At 40.2% G+C, this 17560-nt stretch overlaps 1 pseudogene; it reads left to right on the top strand.

Moving 5' to 3' along the window:
• The window catches only part of LOC149207188 (cation-chloride cotransporter 1-like), a 52206-nt pseudogene extending 36105 nt beyond the window's left edge, over positions 1-16101 (top strand).
• The last annotated feature ends 1459 nt before the right edge of the window (positions 16102-17560 follow it).

Consider the following 17560-nt stretch of genomic DNA (forward strand, 5'->3'; position numbering starts at 1 on the left):
TTCCTCTTTCCCTCTTTTCTTTCTCTTCTGTTTTTCTTTTCCTTTTTTTCTTTCTTTCTTTCTTTTATAATCTATATATTTTTTTTGAATCGATTTCTTTGATGGATGCAGGGGCGACACGATGATGAAAGGAATGGATATGGTGTGGTGAAGTAAATGGTTTTTCATCCAGACACAAGCTTGTGTCATCACCTTGCTCTCAGACTGCCCTTCTTGTGGTTTTCAAGGTCACTGTCATTCCTATAGGAAACTCCTGTAGGATTACAGGGAATCCTGTAGAAAACATAGAGTTTGTGTGAGATGAGCTGGAGGGGTTTATAAATGGAAGACTAGGTGAATAGTGGAAGATATGAGATGGGTGGATTAAAACATGGCTCTTGTAGGTCCTGCTATCCTTCTCATGCTGTGCTTATCCTCCTCTTGTTGACTTGCAAAACAAAATTTCCATCTTTTGTATCTTTTCTCTTTTTTCTCTCTTTTTTATTTTTTAATTTTTTTTGTAAAACAACTAGTCTACCTCCAAGGAGGTTTTCATCCTAGTTGCCTGCCCTGGGTGCCTCAAAAGCGGTTTTCACCCAAAGATCTTTTTATTTTTATTTTTTATTTTTTAACACCCTTGGGCCGCCTCAAGAGGTTTTCAACCCAACAGTGGGACTAAGGTGCCTCATGGAGGTTTTCACCTAAGTTTCTTTTTATTTATTTAATTTAATTTATTATTATTATTATTAACTTTTAATTTATTTATTTTAATTATTATTATTTATTTATTTATTTATTTCAGGGACTTGGTAGGGTGGAAGCATTTTTTTTTTTAATTTTTAATTTATTTATTTTAATTAATTAATTAATTTTATTATATAGATATAGATATAGATATAGATATAGATATATATATATATATATATGTATATGTATATGTATATGTATATGTATATATATATATATATATATATATATATATATATATATATATATATATATATATATATATAGATAGATAGATAGATAGATAGATAGATATATATATATATATATATATATATATATATATATATATATATATATATATATATATATATATATATATAGATATATATATATATATATATATATATATATATATATATATATATATATATATATATATATATATGGACTTGGTGGGGTGGAAGCTGAGACTTGCTCTACCACCATCACTGTCTTGCTAATGCTATTGATGAATTCTTTCCTTGACAAGGGATTTTTGTAGATCTTTAATCTATACCCATTGACAAGCAAAGGGATAACCTCTGCATCAATGGTTCTTATCTGTACGAAACCATTATCATGACACTTTTCTATTACGTAAGGCCCTAACCATCTAGTCCTTAAATTGCCTTTAAAATCCTTGTACTGAGAATCATACAGCAAAGCCCAATCACCTTCTTGAAACTGTTTGTCTTTTATATTCTTGTCATGCCAAATTTTCCTTTAAACTTGAGTTACCTCTATGTGTAGCAGGGCCTGCATCCTAAATTCATTTAACCCATTTAGCTAGAGCAATCTTTCTTGTTGTGCCCTGGTGATATTTAGATTCAGTTGTGCTGCCATCCTTAAGGTCTTTTATTCAAATTCAATGAACAACAAGGTTTTCTTCCCATAGACCAGCTCATAAGGAGTGAAGCTAGTGGTGGTCTTCTAGGTGGTATTGTAGGCCTAGGTGTCCTCAACTAATCTATTTGCCCAATACTTTCTTCTGGTGCTAATAACCTTGGTTAGAATGCCTTCCAATGCTCTGTTGGTTACCTCCACTTTCCCATTAGCTAGTGGGTGGTAAGGAGTGGATGTTCTGTGCTTGATCTTGGGCTGACTTAACAAATTTTCAATCATGTGAGATGTAAATTGACTGCCTTGATCAGTGACCAATTATCTAGGGTACCCAAACTTATAAAACACATTTTCCCTTAAGAATTAAGCCACTTTTCTTTTGTTGCTGCTTTGATGGCTTTGGCTTTAGCCCACTTGGTTAACTATTCAGTGCACATAATGATATACTGCTTCTGTTTGGATGGAGGGTCAATGGGACCGATGAAATCCATGCCCCACTTGTCAAATGGCTCGAAATTCACTTGAGGTTGTAGAGGCATCTCATCCCTTGGGGTAGGTTTCCCCATCCTTTGGCACCGATCACACTGACTGGTATACCTCCTCACATCTTGGTGAAGAGTGGGCCAGTAATAACCAGCTTGTAATACCTTGAATGCTGTTCTTTTGGCTGCAAAGTGACCTCCACAAGGCCCATCATGATAGGCCAGAAGGATGTCAAAGACTTCCTCCTCCCTGACACATCTTCTTAGAATTTGATCCGGACCTAAAAGATTGCCCCCAATCCAAGTGAATGGGGCGCTCTTTCTTATGATCCTGCTATTTTCCTTAGAGGACAACTTTAGTGAAAATCGTGCAAACACCAAGTAGTTTTCTATGTTAGCAAACCATGGACAGAGAACTAAAATGGCAAATAAATTTTCATTTGTAACTGATCATCCACCATTCCTTCCTCCCCTGTAGCGAAAGTCAATCTGGATAAAAAATCTGCAACAATATTCTCCTTGCCAGGCTTATCAATAATAGTTAAATGAAACTCTTGCAATAAAAGTAACCATATAATAATCTGGGCATTTACATCAAGTTTATTCATCAAGTATTTAATTGTAGCTTGGTTAGTATGTACAAATGTTTGGTAACCCGTAATGTAATGCCTAAATTTATTCAATTAATGCACAACATATAGGAGCTCTTTTTTAGTCACTATGTAGTTCAGCTCGACTTTCGATAGATTCTTACTGATGAAGTAAATGTCATAAGGTAGCCTGTCATCTATTTCACCTAGAGATTCTCCTATGGATTTGTGAGAGGCATCAACATTTATATGGAAAGGAAGAGCCCAATTTGGGCCTCGGAGAATAGGTGTAGTAGTCAACTTGTCCTTTAGGGTGTTCAAGGCCTTTTGACTTCTTTTTGACCATAAAAATTTGGAGTCTTTGGCCAATAACTCAAATAAAGGAGAAGCTAACTTGCTGAAATATTTTATAAATCTCCTATAGTATCTGGATAAACCTAAAAAACTTCTCACATTCCTATGTTTTTGCGGATTCGGGACCCTTTTAATGATGGATATCTTATTTTGGTCTACCTGCGGTCCTTCTTGGGATATTTAGTGACCTAGAACAGTCCCTGCAGTCATCAAGAACTCACATTTTTCGGGACTAAGGGATAAGTTCATTTCAATGCATTTGCTCAACACCTTACCCAGGTTAGAGAGAGCCTCCTGGAAATCACACCTACAGGGTGTAAAGTCATCCATATAAATTTATACTGCATCATGGACTAGCTCTGCAAATATACTCAGGACTTACCTCTGGAAAGTGGCAGGGGCATTGCATAGACGAAAAGGAAGGACCCTATAAGAGAAAGTACCCCAACGACAGGTGAAGGTGGCTTTATCCTGGTCCTCTAGGCTAATCTAGATTTGATTGTAACCGCTGAACCCATCTAAGAAAGAGAAAAACTTTTTCCCTACCGGGCCATCTAACACTTGGTCAATGAAAGGTAGAGGAAAATGGTCCTTCTTTGTTTCTTTGTTTAACTCTTTGTAATCAACACAAATCCTCCACTTTCCATTTTTCTTTGGAACCAACACCAAAGGTGACACCCACTCACTATTTGAGAAAGGATAGATGAATCCCGGTTCCAGCAGCTTTTGCAACTCTTCTTTGACTATATCCTTGAGAGCTGGATTCATTCTCCTTTGGGGTTGTCAGACTAGTTTGCAACCTTCTTTGATATAAATGTGGTGAGTACACACCGAGGGGTGCACTCCCTTCATTTCTTTGTAATTCCAAGCAAAGGAATCCAAATGATCTCTTAGCATATTACATAACTCTTCTTCTTTGTGTACAAAAAGAGAGGGGTTGATTTTTAGTGTTCTTTTAGGGCCAAATTCTATTGCCTTGACACGAGTAGGGTTTGAGTCAGCTAAGCATAGATCAATTCGATGGTTTTTCTTGGTTTCCTTCACTATTTCCTCCAGAGACATGGTGTTGGGAGTTGGATTTTTGAGAATGTGTTCAATCAAATCATCTTCATCAGGCTGTCCTCTTCCCATGGCAGTTTTTAGGGTATAGAGTTGGGCAGAGTAGAATTCATCTTCTTCCTCCTCTTCCATCCATAAAGGTAATTCATGTTCTAAAGATGGCTGAGCAAGAGGATACACGACCAATTGCTTGGATAGATTCCCATTTTTGATAGTCATGTTTCCAGCCCTATAAATGATGTAGGTATCGACCGTGGCTAACCAAGGTCTCACAAGTATGAGAGGATAACCATTAAATTTGGTCTTAGGATGGAAAAATAAGAAGTTTGTAGGGTACTCCTAGGAGTCAATTGAGACCATCATATCCTCAACAATCCCATCAGGGGCTACTGTGGGTCGGTCTGCAAGCTGCAAGACTGTTGTGGTCTTCCTTAATGAACCCTAGAGATTTAGCTTGAGCATGGTGTCCTTATTCATTACATTAATGACAACCGCAAGATAAATCAAGGTATGTGGGACAATGGTTCCATTGATGTGCACATCTACTACAGGGCTTCTAGGGTCTAATTACTTTGGGCAAATTACTAGCCCCAACATTAAGTCGGACAATTGTCCAATGACATTAATGGTATGGGTGTCTCTTTTTCATTTCCCTGGATGTTTGAAACACTTCTCTTTAATCAGTTTTTTGTAAATAGGCACATCCTTAATAGCTTAGAGAAGTGGGATTTTGACACATAGATTTTTCAATTCACCTAGAAGTTCATTCTCTTCTGGGGTATGCTAGACTAGATGAGTTAATCTTTCAGGAAAGGGTGGTGGATTCACTCTAGGCATACTTTCCTCTCTTTCCCACTCACTCTCCCTAAGTGGATATGGAGGTTGTTTGTCCAGGATCACTCTCCCAGACCTAAGGTTGATTTCCTAAATTTCCACAGCATAAGCAGGGTAGGATGTCTCTCCACTGTAGACCTGTTGTGCCTGTCTATTGTTCAGGTTCAGGTTTGGTTGGGTAGGCATCTGAGGTTATTTAGGTGGAGTAGGGTGTAAAATTCGCGGTTGAGTAGGAGGTGAAGGTAATAAAGTTGGAGCATTGTTGTATGGGGGCCTCCACCCCTGGGGTGGTGCATTCCACTAAGGTTGTGGAGGAGTATATGGATAAAATGGCTAGTTGGTTGGCTGACAAAGGTACTGAGGTGAAAAATACTAGGGACAATGTGTAAACCAGGAGGGATGAGTAGGGGGGCCCCAAGAGGGAATGGATGTGTTTTGGTTAGGGTTGTAATATGCATAGGATGACCCTTGCATTCCCTATTATGGTCGAGGCCCATGAGGCCTCCTTTGATTTATGTAGCAGAGCTGTTCAATCACCCCTGCACTTCCCTGATACATAACTTTTAGTCCAGGTAGGGAAGAACACTTGTTTGTGGAGTGGTTTTCTTCACAAACAGAGCAAATTTCTGTAAGGTTTAATGGAAATTCATTGCTAGGGTGCCTCCTTGTGCGTCTAGGGTAGAAGATGGCTAATGCTCTCTCTGCTTCCTCCTGATTCCTCTTGATTTGCATAATCTCCATATGTAGGGAAAGGTTTTGCAGCATTTCACTCTTAAAATTTTCCAACATGTTTCCGATTTCACTTTTATAGATGTGTTGGAAGAGGATGAGTTGGCCACTTTCTGACTAACACTACCTTTTTTCTAGCTAACCTAGAATGGTTCTTAAAAATGTCTTGATATCTTCATAGGGTAGCTTGTAAATGTACCCTCCTGATAGTAGCTTTAGGGTATCTAGGAGATCTTCCCTGACCCCCCTGAGTAGAACTAGATTAAGTGACTCAGGATCAAGTATGCACCTGGACCTTTTATAGCTAAGTTGGAATATTTCCTCATAATCCTGTAAGGAATCATCATGCCCCAAGGTCATTCTAAAAATTTCCTCTTTGGTATCTTTGGACCTACAGTAGTCCCTATACTTGTTGTTGAAAGCTTGCTGCATCTGAGCCCAGGTGGTGATAATATCCCTAGGTAAACCCATGAACCAATGTAGAGATACATCCTTGAGAGTGGATGGGAATAATTTCAAATTCTAATCATCAGTGGTGTAAACATAAGTTCTGCATATGACAACAAATTCAAAGAAGAAAGTATCTGGATCTTCTGAGGTTAGGCCATGGAAGTGAGGAAGAGCAGAGGGGCTTATGTTTTTCATCTTAGCATCTGCATTGGTTTCTCTGATGGGAAAAGCACCCTCAGTTCTTTCTCTATATCCCCTTTCATTTCTATTTTCAGCCATTATGTCAATTGGAATGGGTTCTTCTTCTTCCCCTATAGGTTCTTCAAAAATCTCTGGTTGCTCGCCTAAGGGATCCTCTAATTCATAGCCACCGAAGAAGAGGGAAGGTTGGCTATTTGAAGTGGTGGGGGTATTTGGTAGAAATTTTCCTAAGTTATCCCTATTCCTATGAGGCATGAAAGAAGTGTTTTGTTTTGTTTTTTTCAAGCTTTAAGACTAATTGCAAAATAGAAAAGACAAACTGAATTGAAACTAACTGCTGAATGAAATCACTTGCAGAATGGAAAGGAAAGAAAACCAACTTACAAATATCTTGCAAAAATGAAACTAATAGCAAAATGAAAGAGATAATAAATGGAAGAAAGAAAGCAGAAATCACATCTACTTAGACACCTCCTCGGCAACGACTAAAAAGTGATGAGCACCAGTATTGCAGCAAGAATGCTGCAACTCCTGGGGATACCAACTTTACTTCATAAACCCAGCGTTCATACAAACTTGGAGGTGATAGTGTTGTATACACAAATAGATGCAATGGGTCCACTCTTTCTCACTGCTGAGCTGGGAGATAAACCACTAGGGCTTCTCAAACCAGCCTTCTATTGATTTAGAAGAAGTTTGATTACCAATTGAGAAAGGATAATTTTACCCTAATTGAGAAGATTGAAATGCTACCTACTGCATTAATGAAAGATTGAAATAGATGCCTAAAACACACAACTAACCTAAGCATTCAATATGATCTAATCAAACACTTAATTGTTGTGCACATGAATAAGCATAACAACCTTTTTCTTTTTGTCTTTTTTTATAAAAACGTCAATGCCAATCCTTCTTGATTGTATGGCAAGTGGGTTAGGTGTGGAGAGAGATGGTTTTAATAATTCAAATGGCTTGGGAGGAAAGCAGGGGTCTTCCCCTAGCTTTCGTGATGAATATCTCACAAATCAGTCTCAAAACAAGCCACTACAGGTCGTCCTACAGGATGTCCTAATTCACCTACAGGATCCCTTGTTTTCTTACAGGAACAGGTCAAAATCTTAAGGAGTGATTTGGACAGTGGTATGGAGCTGAGGGAAGGTGAGCGATGGAAGGAATAAGACAAAGAAGTGGTTGGGACTCAATCAGAACTCAAACCAAAGTTGTATGATGATTGGATTTGCTTAACAAGCATGGAAAGTTGTCCTTTTGAAATGATAACTCAGATTGTGAAATTAGTGGCCTTTGGCAATCATGGGTGGGTATCGTTTGGCTAAGACTGATGATATGAGGTCTTCCTGAAATATTGAAAGTCCTGCAACATACACATCGTTGTTGGAATTTATCCATAAATCATGTCAAAGCAATAAAGGTTTACATCAACATGGTAAAACAAAATTTCATCATTTATTTGCCTAGTTCATGCATGGAAATTCTTGAAGCCTATTATGAAAGCACCATGAAATCTAATAAAAATCTTAAGATATCAGAAATGACAACTGCAACCTATCTTCTAAAACTGAAAGATGCTGACCTAATTAGCAGAAAAACCATAAATTTCATAAGAAACCAAAATTCTTCCTTTTGGGCTGAATGGGAGTTTTTCCTCAAACCATGGTCCCTGAAGGGAGGAAAGACGTAAGATCCACCTATTTTCAATTTTATTTTTTTTTTAATTTCCTTATCTCTCTAAAGCTACTGTTAAATCTATCCACAAATGGAAGCAAGCTAATCAAATTCACCAATACTTGTAATGTAACAATGCCAAAATCAATTCAACAAGTAATCTATGAAATAACCTAAGCATACAAGTACAGTAAGAGGAAGATTTCCTACCAGGGTTGGGCCTTAACCCAAGAGCTTCATCCCTGTGAGTAAACTAAATGCTGGATCAAGGGGATTCTCATTTTAATTAACATATCAAAAAATACATAACAACGTTTTGTCACAATCCTTCAACTCGAAAGTGCTTAGCTATGTTGCATAAAAAATCCGAATCCTAATGAGCCTCTAGGCCTCCTTATTTATACAACTAAAGTTTCCAACAACTTCCTTAAATCTAGGGAGGCTTGGCTCCCAATCTTAAGATAAACTGATTCTTAAATATCACTGGCTCAGCTGCCAATGATCCTCATGACTCTACTACTTGCAACTCCGAGCTCGTGTTATTTGATTGAGGGATCTTCGAATGAGTGAGGATTTAATGAGGAATATCCATCTCCTATAATCTCTCCTTCTTCTCTCATTCAATTTCCTGCACCTTAATTAGCCATAATTTGCTCCCAAAAACTTGCAATCAATGCACATTAGACCACTAGACATAACATCTTACTTTTACTCATCTCATTAAGAAAAATACAATTAAAAATTTTACGGAATTATGAGAAGAGTTGATTTTAGTAAGCTTGGAGGTGTTTTAAGGTCCATATATTTTACCCAATGATGAGCCTCATTGGAAGCTGAGGGCCTTCGCAAAATTTAAGGCAGAATTTCACAATGTCTGGGTCCACACGAGGAAGGACCCTCAAGAGAATTGGTACAAGATGCCATACTTGGTGGATGACACGGATGTCGAGGAGGTTGTTGATGGATGGCTAGAAGAATGGCGTGAGCCTACTTAGTTGGATGTATGAACAAGCAAGGTAGGAGAAATCTCCTCCGCATAGAATTTTGCAATGAAAAAGAAGAAAGAACAAGAATAGGTAGCTACAAGGGAGAAGGCTACCCAACAGAAGAAATAAGAAGTTGCTGCTAAGGAAGCTACGGAGAAAGAGTGGGTTGTGAAGGAGCATGTTGCTAAAGAGCGGGCCGAGAAAGAAACATATGATACAAAAACAAGTAACAAATCACCCGTGCAACACACTGATGAACAAGAGCTATCTGCACAGCATGACAATGGGGGTGAAGAGGTGTCCACCCATTTTAAATTCTAGAAGTAGACCAAAGAGGTAGCCACAGGTTTGCAAAAGAAGCGGAAGTCAGATAAGAAATCGCAGGTGGACCCTCTCATGTTAAGATTTAGATGAGGTCGACAATAAGGTTTGCAATACCACATCTGAACTATGGACACACTTTGAACAACAATATATGTAGACACTAGGCAGTGTCTAGAAGGATCTGCGTGAGCTTCCCATCCAGGCCAGTCGGATCCAGGCGAGTGTGGGGAAAGCGAGCGTGGTGCAAGCGAGCTAGAATCAAGTGAGCGTGGTGCAAGCAAGCGAGAACCAAATGAGTGTGAGTGTTACAGAAGTAGAGCGGACCATGGACATAAGGGTCATTCCCTTACCCGAAGGATCCTTGCAAAAATATAACCAGGATGACCACACCATGCTAAAAAAGATCAAGGATCTGGGAATCAATATGGTTGCACTGCCACTCTCAACCCTCCATGCATTGCATCAGGGGGTCTTAGATGAGTTGTAGATCTGGGAGTAGCGCGCCCTTGCGGTCCTTAGTGAATGAAAATTCAATAATGTATAGATGTACGAGGAAAAGACACAGGCATTGAAGGAGAAAGAGGAGATGTAAGTGCAAAGCACACACCTAGAGACAGTAATTGAGAAGGTCTGTCAAATAGTTCTAGAATTGCATATCCTGGATGATGCACAGGTCAAAACCAAAGTTAGGAAGTTAGCTGCCGTGGTGCGTGATGCCAAAGATGAGGTTGGGCGAGGCACTTTTGACTTCCAGATGCATATATCCAAACTCAAGCTCAAACTTCAACCAACCACACCACCAGAAGTTCAGGAACAAAGAGGCGCAACTATAAGAGAGTTCATGGGTCAACTGGATGTTGTAGTTCAGGGTTGCGACCATCTATTCACTAAGGAAATGGTATTATGGGATACACTGCAGGAGGATCCTACGTTGGAATAGTTGAGCACATAGATCAGGGAAGCGCAACACCAATATGATGAGATCAATACAATGATGCAAACGTTGGAGCTAGTCCAACACTTCATGCACTTATAGGAAGGAAAGGCGATGTTGATATAGATCCAAGAGTTGCAAAAAAAGGAGTCCTTGCTACGAGATCGACTTCAGCCCTGGACAGAGGAGGCCAGCCAAATTTCACATAACATTGATGAGAAGCTGAAGGCCATACAACAGACCCATAAGACTACGCAACTTGCAGTAGAGGGGACAACCACTGAGTAACTGGTCCAGGAGGTACAACAAGCAGCAGAATGGAGTATCGAGGAGCTTCAGGAATTAACCAAGGCATTCAACGAACTTCGTCAGAAAGTGGAACAACTAGATGAGTGACTCGAGGGCGAGTCATGATATTTGTGCTGGGGGCCTGTTGGGATGGGGTCCCTAGGGGTAGAATTGAATAAACTAGTCATTTTTTGTAAGAGATGTAAAGTCTTAGTGAAATGTAGATGTGGAGCATGCAAATAGATAGAGTCAAAGGGGCCTTAGCCCCTTGTTTTTAGTCAGTTTTGAAGACCCACCCATGAGCCGGGGGCCATGGTATTGTATTAGGAAAGCTATAAATAGCTGAGTCTTAGAGATAACTTTGGATAGAGATTTGGGTACGTTGAAGAGTTTTAGTTTTCTTGAGCAAGAGCTAAGGCAGGAAGGCTCTACTTCTTGCGCTTAGGTAGAGAAAGGGAGGCTCCTACAATTGAGTGTGCAGGAAGCCTGAGTAGAGTCCGTAGCTGAGTGCATGGACCCTTGCATTTGTGTGCGCAGGGTAAGAAGAGTATATAATCAGTGAATTGAAGATCAATAAAGACAACTTTTTGAAGAACTACTGAGTATTTCCATTGCATCTATTTATGTTATATGTTGTCGATTAATGATATGTTTTATGAAATATTGAATGAATGCTACACGACATCAGTTAATCTATCTTAATAATATATAAAATGAATGGTTATCTACTTCCATGAAGTTAGAAGCTATTTCTCTTATGTTTTCTGACGAATTAAGTAGATCTATGCGAACTCCAATCTAGGATTACTTTTTGATGCACGAAAGTAGGTGAATCAACTGTTTAAGGTCTGCAAAGACTAATCGTGGAGCTTTGCAAAGGTTTGAAGGTAGCTTTAACTTAGTTATAGTAAAAATCCCTAGAATTCTATCTATTTGCAATGAGGTAGATCTAGGGTTCTAGAAGACATCACACTAGTCTTTGGATGAAAAAATTTGGTTCTTACATCCCCAAATACTGCTTCAGGTGAGATTGTAGCCTACACTACGTGGGGTGTTGCTTGAAAGGATCAGTAGTGTAGGGTTTTGTTGGTTGGCGCAACTAACTCTGAACCTAGGTCAGGACCCCCCAAGCCAACAAATTTGCAACAATTTTTCTTGATTCTTGCATGCAATTGTTAGTCTAGAAATATCATCTCTAAGACCCTTAATAACATTCTCATCTTCACTATGCACTCCAGCATAATCAAATTATGAATCATCAAAATTATAACTCAATAGAAAACCATTAATATTTATACCTTTTGATTCAATATTATATGCTTTTTCTCATCATCAGCTAAATCATTTGCGCTAGTAGGATAAGACTCTTGTAGCTGAGGTTCTTTTTTTTAAGGCCCTTGTTACACAGTAATTTGTCACTGTCTTCACCCTAGTCTTCCTACTGTGTCATGGGTCCAAAATCATTCATACTCATATTAGATAAATGCTCTCTGATGTTGCCAAATGACCCACTTTTCCAAAGGTTTCTGCCTCATCGCGTCTATTGGCTAAATAAACGTGTTGAAGGGCGCTCCAAAACAGTCCAGAAGCGTTGCCATCACGGAAGTACATGTGATTCCTGCGATGGTCCGATTTTATGTGCCAGCGCGATTGTCGATTGTAATCTTCTGCGATGACCTGACTAGCTACGTTATTCAATAGCGATGTCAGCGTGAAAGACAAGTTATGTGCCCGCGATGATCAATATTGGGCGAATTTGTTCCAACAGTCAGCCTTCCAGATGACTCCAGACCTGGTTGTTGGCCTAGTTTATGTCACCCTCCTTTCTCTGGCGTGGCTATTCCATCATTTGTGCTACCTTCCTTGGAGATAAGCTCATCTTCCCACCTTTCATGGAGACTCCTTCTCCTATTTAAACTCCCACCATTGCTATGTGCTATTGGTTTTGGAGTTCTTAGTCTTTGGAGTGATTGGTGATAGTACTGTTAGTGCTTGTGGTTTGCTAGATAGCTGGTGTGAGTGTGACAAGTGTGGGATTTTTGATAGCTTGAGGAAGGTTGTGAAGTGCCTTTAATCTTGTGTAAAACTTGTGAGTGAGAGAGACTTATGTTGGGAGATCCATCTTCAAAGAGTGAATGCTTGAGGAACATGCTGGTTGGACCCTTCTGAGAAGGCTTGTGACGTCAAGGCTTTGGTTGTAAGCTTACTCTTATTTCATAATTAATGCAATCAATGATGTTTTCCTATGTCTTGTATGTAATGTACTAGATAGCTCATGACTTCTTGACTTTGTGAGTAAATAGATCATTGTTGTTCTGGTTACGTGCTTTGTTGTATTTCCTTTGCATTGTTTTAGGTTGATTACTCATTAGGAGAAGGAAACGGAAGCTGCAGCAGTGCAACGGAACTCCATCAACCACCGGTTGAGGTAGGCCTCCAACTATGACTGTTTAAGGAAAGCTATTGTTGATATGTCCTTGTTTGTGACTAGACCCACTCTAGGGCTAGAGGGGTTGCCTCTGTCTGCAGAGGGAACACTTTCTTGCATCACAAATTGGTGACTCCGCTAGGGAGCTGGCCTTTGTTCTTTTCTTGTTTACTCTTGTCTTGATTTTGTTTTAGTCTCTTTTGAAGTTTTGGGGATTAGTTACCAGTCTTCTGAGTTACCTGGCTTGATCTTGGAAATGCCTTTATTTGATTAAAGATTGATTGTCTTTGGTTTGGGAGTTTTCGGTTCGCCTGTTACTGTTTTGAACATCATTGCGGATTTTAATTTAATAGTTGCGCTGTCATTGCGTCACCGCTTTTGTAGTATCCTATTCATCACGTAATTACACTTAACAGTCGTGACAGTTCTGAAATCGGACCATCGCAGGAAATTCATGTACTTCCGCGATGACATCGCTTTGTTGCTCAATATTGTTCTTTATCAGTGCTTTATTGCTAGTGTATTGCCCGCGCTGATTGCTGTAGAATTGATTTTTTCAATTCTGCCTCCTGAATCCATCAATCTTGCTAGTCCCTTGCTGTTCTCACTTGTTTGATAACTTGTTTTTCACTGTTTAGAGGTTGAGGCACTCTCTTGTGAGCTTTGTTGAATGAATCTTGTTTTTCTTGCTTTGTGACCTAGTTTCATTGTTTCAAGTCTTTTGGATCAATTTTTCTTGGTTGCTTGTTTGCAAAGATTCGTTTGCTGCTTGCTGTTGGTTTGATTGAGCCTTCCCCTTTGCTTACTTTTGGTTGATTGTTTAGTGATTGTTATTGGACCAATCTCAGCATTGATTCGATTTCTCTTCACTACCCGGACATAGATTACAATTGTTTGGATCAACTGTTTTTCCACATTTGTTTGTTGCTTATTCGTTTCTTTTAGATTAGAGGCATCAAAATCAAAAAATTGTATTTCATTTAGCATGCGAAAGTGAAAGTTAATTTGCATTTCAAGTTTAATATTGAAAAGCAAATGATTAAATCTCTCATTAAATGGATCTTAAATGGGCTATGGATATAAAGCTAAATCTATCATTGGTTTTGGAATGGATCTAACCCTTGCCTTGCTTCTGCTAGCTCTTGAACGGGCTATGCTTTGCCCTTAAATTAATTGCCCAAACTGGTGCTTTTTCTTGGGAAACCACATATGCATCTGGGACAGAAAGAACTGTAAATGGTACCAGATAAAGATCAACTGAGTCAGTCCACAGGGTCTAAAACTAGGGACTGCTTTACTACTTAATTTGGAATGAAGGCATTTTGCTCTGCCTCTAATACAATTATCTTTACCTTGTGAGATCTGGGACCTTGCGTTGTGCCAGTATCCGTGCACTTTAGCGTTTGATGTCTGCTTACATTGAGTGACTGTTTTTTTGCCTTGGTTTTCTTGGTTTGGGAATGATCTCTCTACCCTCCCATAGGTAGGTGTTCATTGAAAGAGAAAGGATATTTCATTCATTCTAGATGCATCCTAGGTTTTGTTATATACATACGGTAAGGCTTGAAAACTGAAACATGATCCAAGATCAACTTTAAAATGAACTGAATAGATCTAACAACGCATTGGAACATAACACACACATTTAGAGGTCTAGGCTAGAGACGTGCTCCAGCGTTTTTAAACCTAGTCACTTTTGTTTCCACTCAAGGTTGGGTGATTCCTCCTTCGGTGACTCAATAGTGGTCTAGCACGGATTTGTGCTCCCACGTACCGTCGACTATATGGGGAGACCCCACTAGGTTGTCATCCTTTATCCATAGGAAGCCGTGTCTACCGCCTTACAAGCCATAACACACTGAACACAACATTCGGGAAGATTGACTGCCGTACGAAAAGTCCTTGGTTTTCATATGATTGCCAAGGTGTATATGCAGTTTTATGGATTTGTCTGGTAAACCTTTTGCCTAGTTCTCCAGAGTAGTCACTTTCGTTCCTTTTCAGACTCCCTAAAAGAAAAGGTCCATCTGAGCACTTGTCACTTCAGGCTCATTAAATATTCGAAGGTGACTAGAGTCATCTTTTGTCCTTTTCTCGACTCTTTAAAGATGAAAAGGTCAAGTTTTGTTCCTGTGTCTTAAAATTTATTCGGCCATGATACACATTTACCTTGTTAGATCTTGGTTACGTTAGCTTGAGTAGGGTTCTTTCTCGTTCTCGATGGCAACGTTCCCCGAGTCTACCAGCCTAGCTTTTCCCTCAGATGGAAATCTTGGTCCATTTCCTTCTCTCGGAAACACCGGTGCTCTATATATGGCAACACTATCGTTGCTTGGGATAACCATCGGTTTGCCCGTATGGCTTTTTTCAACCTCAGTGGTTCCGAGTGTCATGACTCCTATTCCATCGTCTCCTTCATCTGAACCAAGACATGTTGAATCCAAGGTTGAGCCTACGCCTTCTTCTCCTGTTTCTTCCTCCTCCTTCGCCTGGTGAAAACTTCATATCTAGTAACCAGGAGCCTAAGAAGAAGAAGAAGAAGACGAAGAAGAAGAAGAAGTCCGATAAATCCAAGGCCACCTGTGCAGTTACTGCTCCGAGTCCATCCCAAGTCGAACCACCTTCTGCTACTTCGCGGAAGGTTAAGTTTCCTTGTAAGTTATGCAAGGGTGACCATCTTCTTCGTGATTGTCCTGGCATTCCAAGGATCCTAGAAGTATGGTCTCATGATCCGGTTTGTCCCTCATCGTCCTCTGAACCTCAAGGCGATGCTATCCTAGCAAGTGGCAATAGTAAGAAGGAAGGGAAGATTTGATTCCCCTGTAGGCTATGTGAAGGCATTCATCCCCTTCACCTTTGTCCGCTCTTGGATAAAGCTTCCGCTGTTTTGGAAAGTCTTACAGCTTCTTCACCCTAATTGCCTGTTGGTTATCAACAGCTTTCTTTAGACCCTCCCTCCATTGACAAAGAGATCGACTCAAATTCTTCTCTTGTCCGTCCTCCTTCTTTTAAGCCTGGCTATGCTCCGCCTGTTCCCGACCAACCATTGGTCAGGAAGAGTGCTGACTTAGGTTCACCCCCTGTTGATCACTTTGTCTCGGAAGAGCATCATGCTCATGTTCTTCTCATCTCATCAGATTCTCCAGAGTTCCGACTCTCCGATCCCAGCTGATCTAGGGAGTCCTTCTCTGGTTCCTGTAGGGCACGGGGGCAATCATACCATTCCCTCACCAAGTAGTGTGGCCGTCACTTTCAATTGGAGTCACTTGACTACTTTCCGCCTTCCATCCTATGTGCCTTTCGAGATTACAATAAACGCCTACGATAAGGTAGTACCTGGCACTATCATGGATGAGGGTGCGTCTTTCAGTCTTATGCCTTCCACTACTTGGTAAGCTTTGGGTTCCCCACAGCTTGTGCCGGTCACACAGAATCTGTTGGAATTCGATGGAGAACCCTGTCAACCTGTAGGGATCCTCCTAAAGTTTCCCGTTACTTTGGGGGGCAAAACTGTCTATATAGACGCCATGGTGGTCCAAGGTGCAAATTTCAGTCTTCTCCTTGGCCGTGATTATATTTATGCCATGGGGGCCCTTGTTTCTTCCCTTTTCCATGTGGTTTATTTTCCACACGATGGATATATGGTGACCATAGATCAATTATCGTTCTTTAGTCCCCCAGTGCCTCCTGCACAGCTGTCATCCCCTCTCGGTGCTTTCTCTCAAGCAGTGCCTTCTTTGCCACAGGTCAATTATGTGGCTACCCATTCCATCTCCGCCTTTGTCGATGACCACGCAGTTGGTCTAATACAAGATGTACTGGGGGCATTGGAACCGGATCTATCATTGGTGCATCCTGACATGGGTTCCTCCCAGAGTGCGTTTCTTCGATCCCGTGAAGACCTCTTGGGAGCCAGGTTCTTGGATGGCCCGTGAAAAGGGTTACGAGCATAGTTCCTAATCTTGTGTCAAGCTCGTTAACAAATGAAACAAGGAGTCCCGAGCATAGTTCCTGATCCTGTGTCAAGCTCGTTTAAAAATGAAACAAGGGTTATGAGGATGGTTCTTTTACCGGGTCGACCTCATTAACAAATGAAACAATCTCCCTCTCCAAGTCGAGTCTTTCCAAGATCTCGAAAGTGAACCTTCATTCCATCCACCTCGTTGAATGCAATGAAGCTTGGGGGGAATGTACCTCGATTTGCATCATTATGCTGGGGGCATGTGAACTTATAACATGCATAGTTTTTCGTTTCAAGCTTGTGTAAACATGAAACTGAATCCAAGCAGAGTTCTCCATGGTTCAAGCTTGTGTAAAAATGAACCTATACCCAATTTACATCTCGTGATTGCCATTTTTATCCACTAAATTCTGCTAGATGAGCCTTGGTTGTTTCATTCCATTACCACCATCTCTTTGGCCGATCATATGCTTTCACTTGGTTGTTTTTCCTTTCCTAAGGAACCGTAGCAATGAGTGGTTTTATTAGCCAGCCTCTTGACCATTACATGTTTTGAGCAGTTCCACCATTGCCGGAACCAGTTGCTACCCTTTATACCACTCGTTCCTCTAGGACGAGTCTCCTTTAAGCTCTTTTTTGACTCGTAAAAGATGAAAAGATTGTCGAGTAT

Source organism: Pinus tabuliformis, chromosome 1_2, assembly GCF_031772625.1.
Source record: "Pinus tabuliformis cultivar Carrire ecotype Pingquan chromosome 1_2, CPIR1, whole genome shotgun sequence".
Taxonomy (NCBI): domain Eukaryota; kingdom Viridiplantae; phylum Streptophyta; class Pinopsida; order Pinales; family Pinaceae; genus Pinus; species Pinus tabuliformis.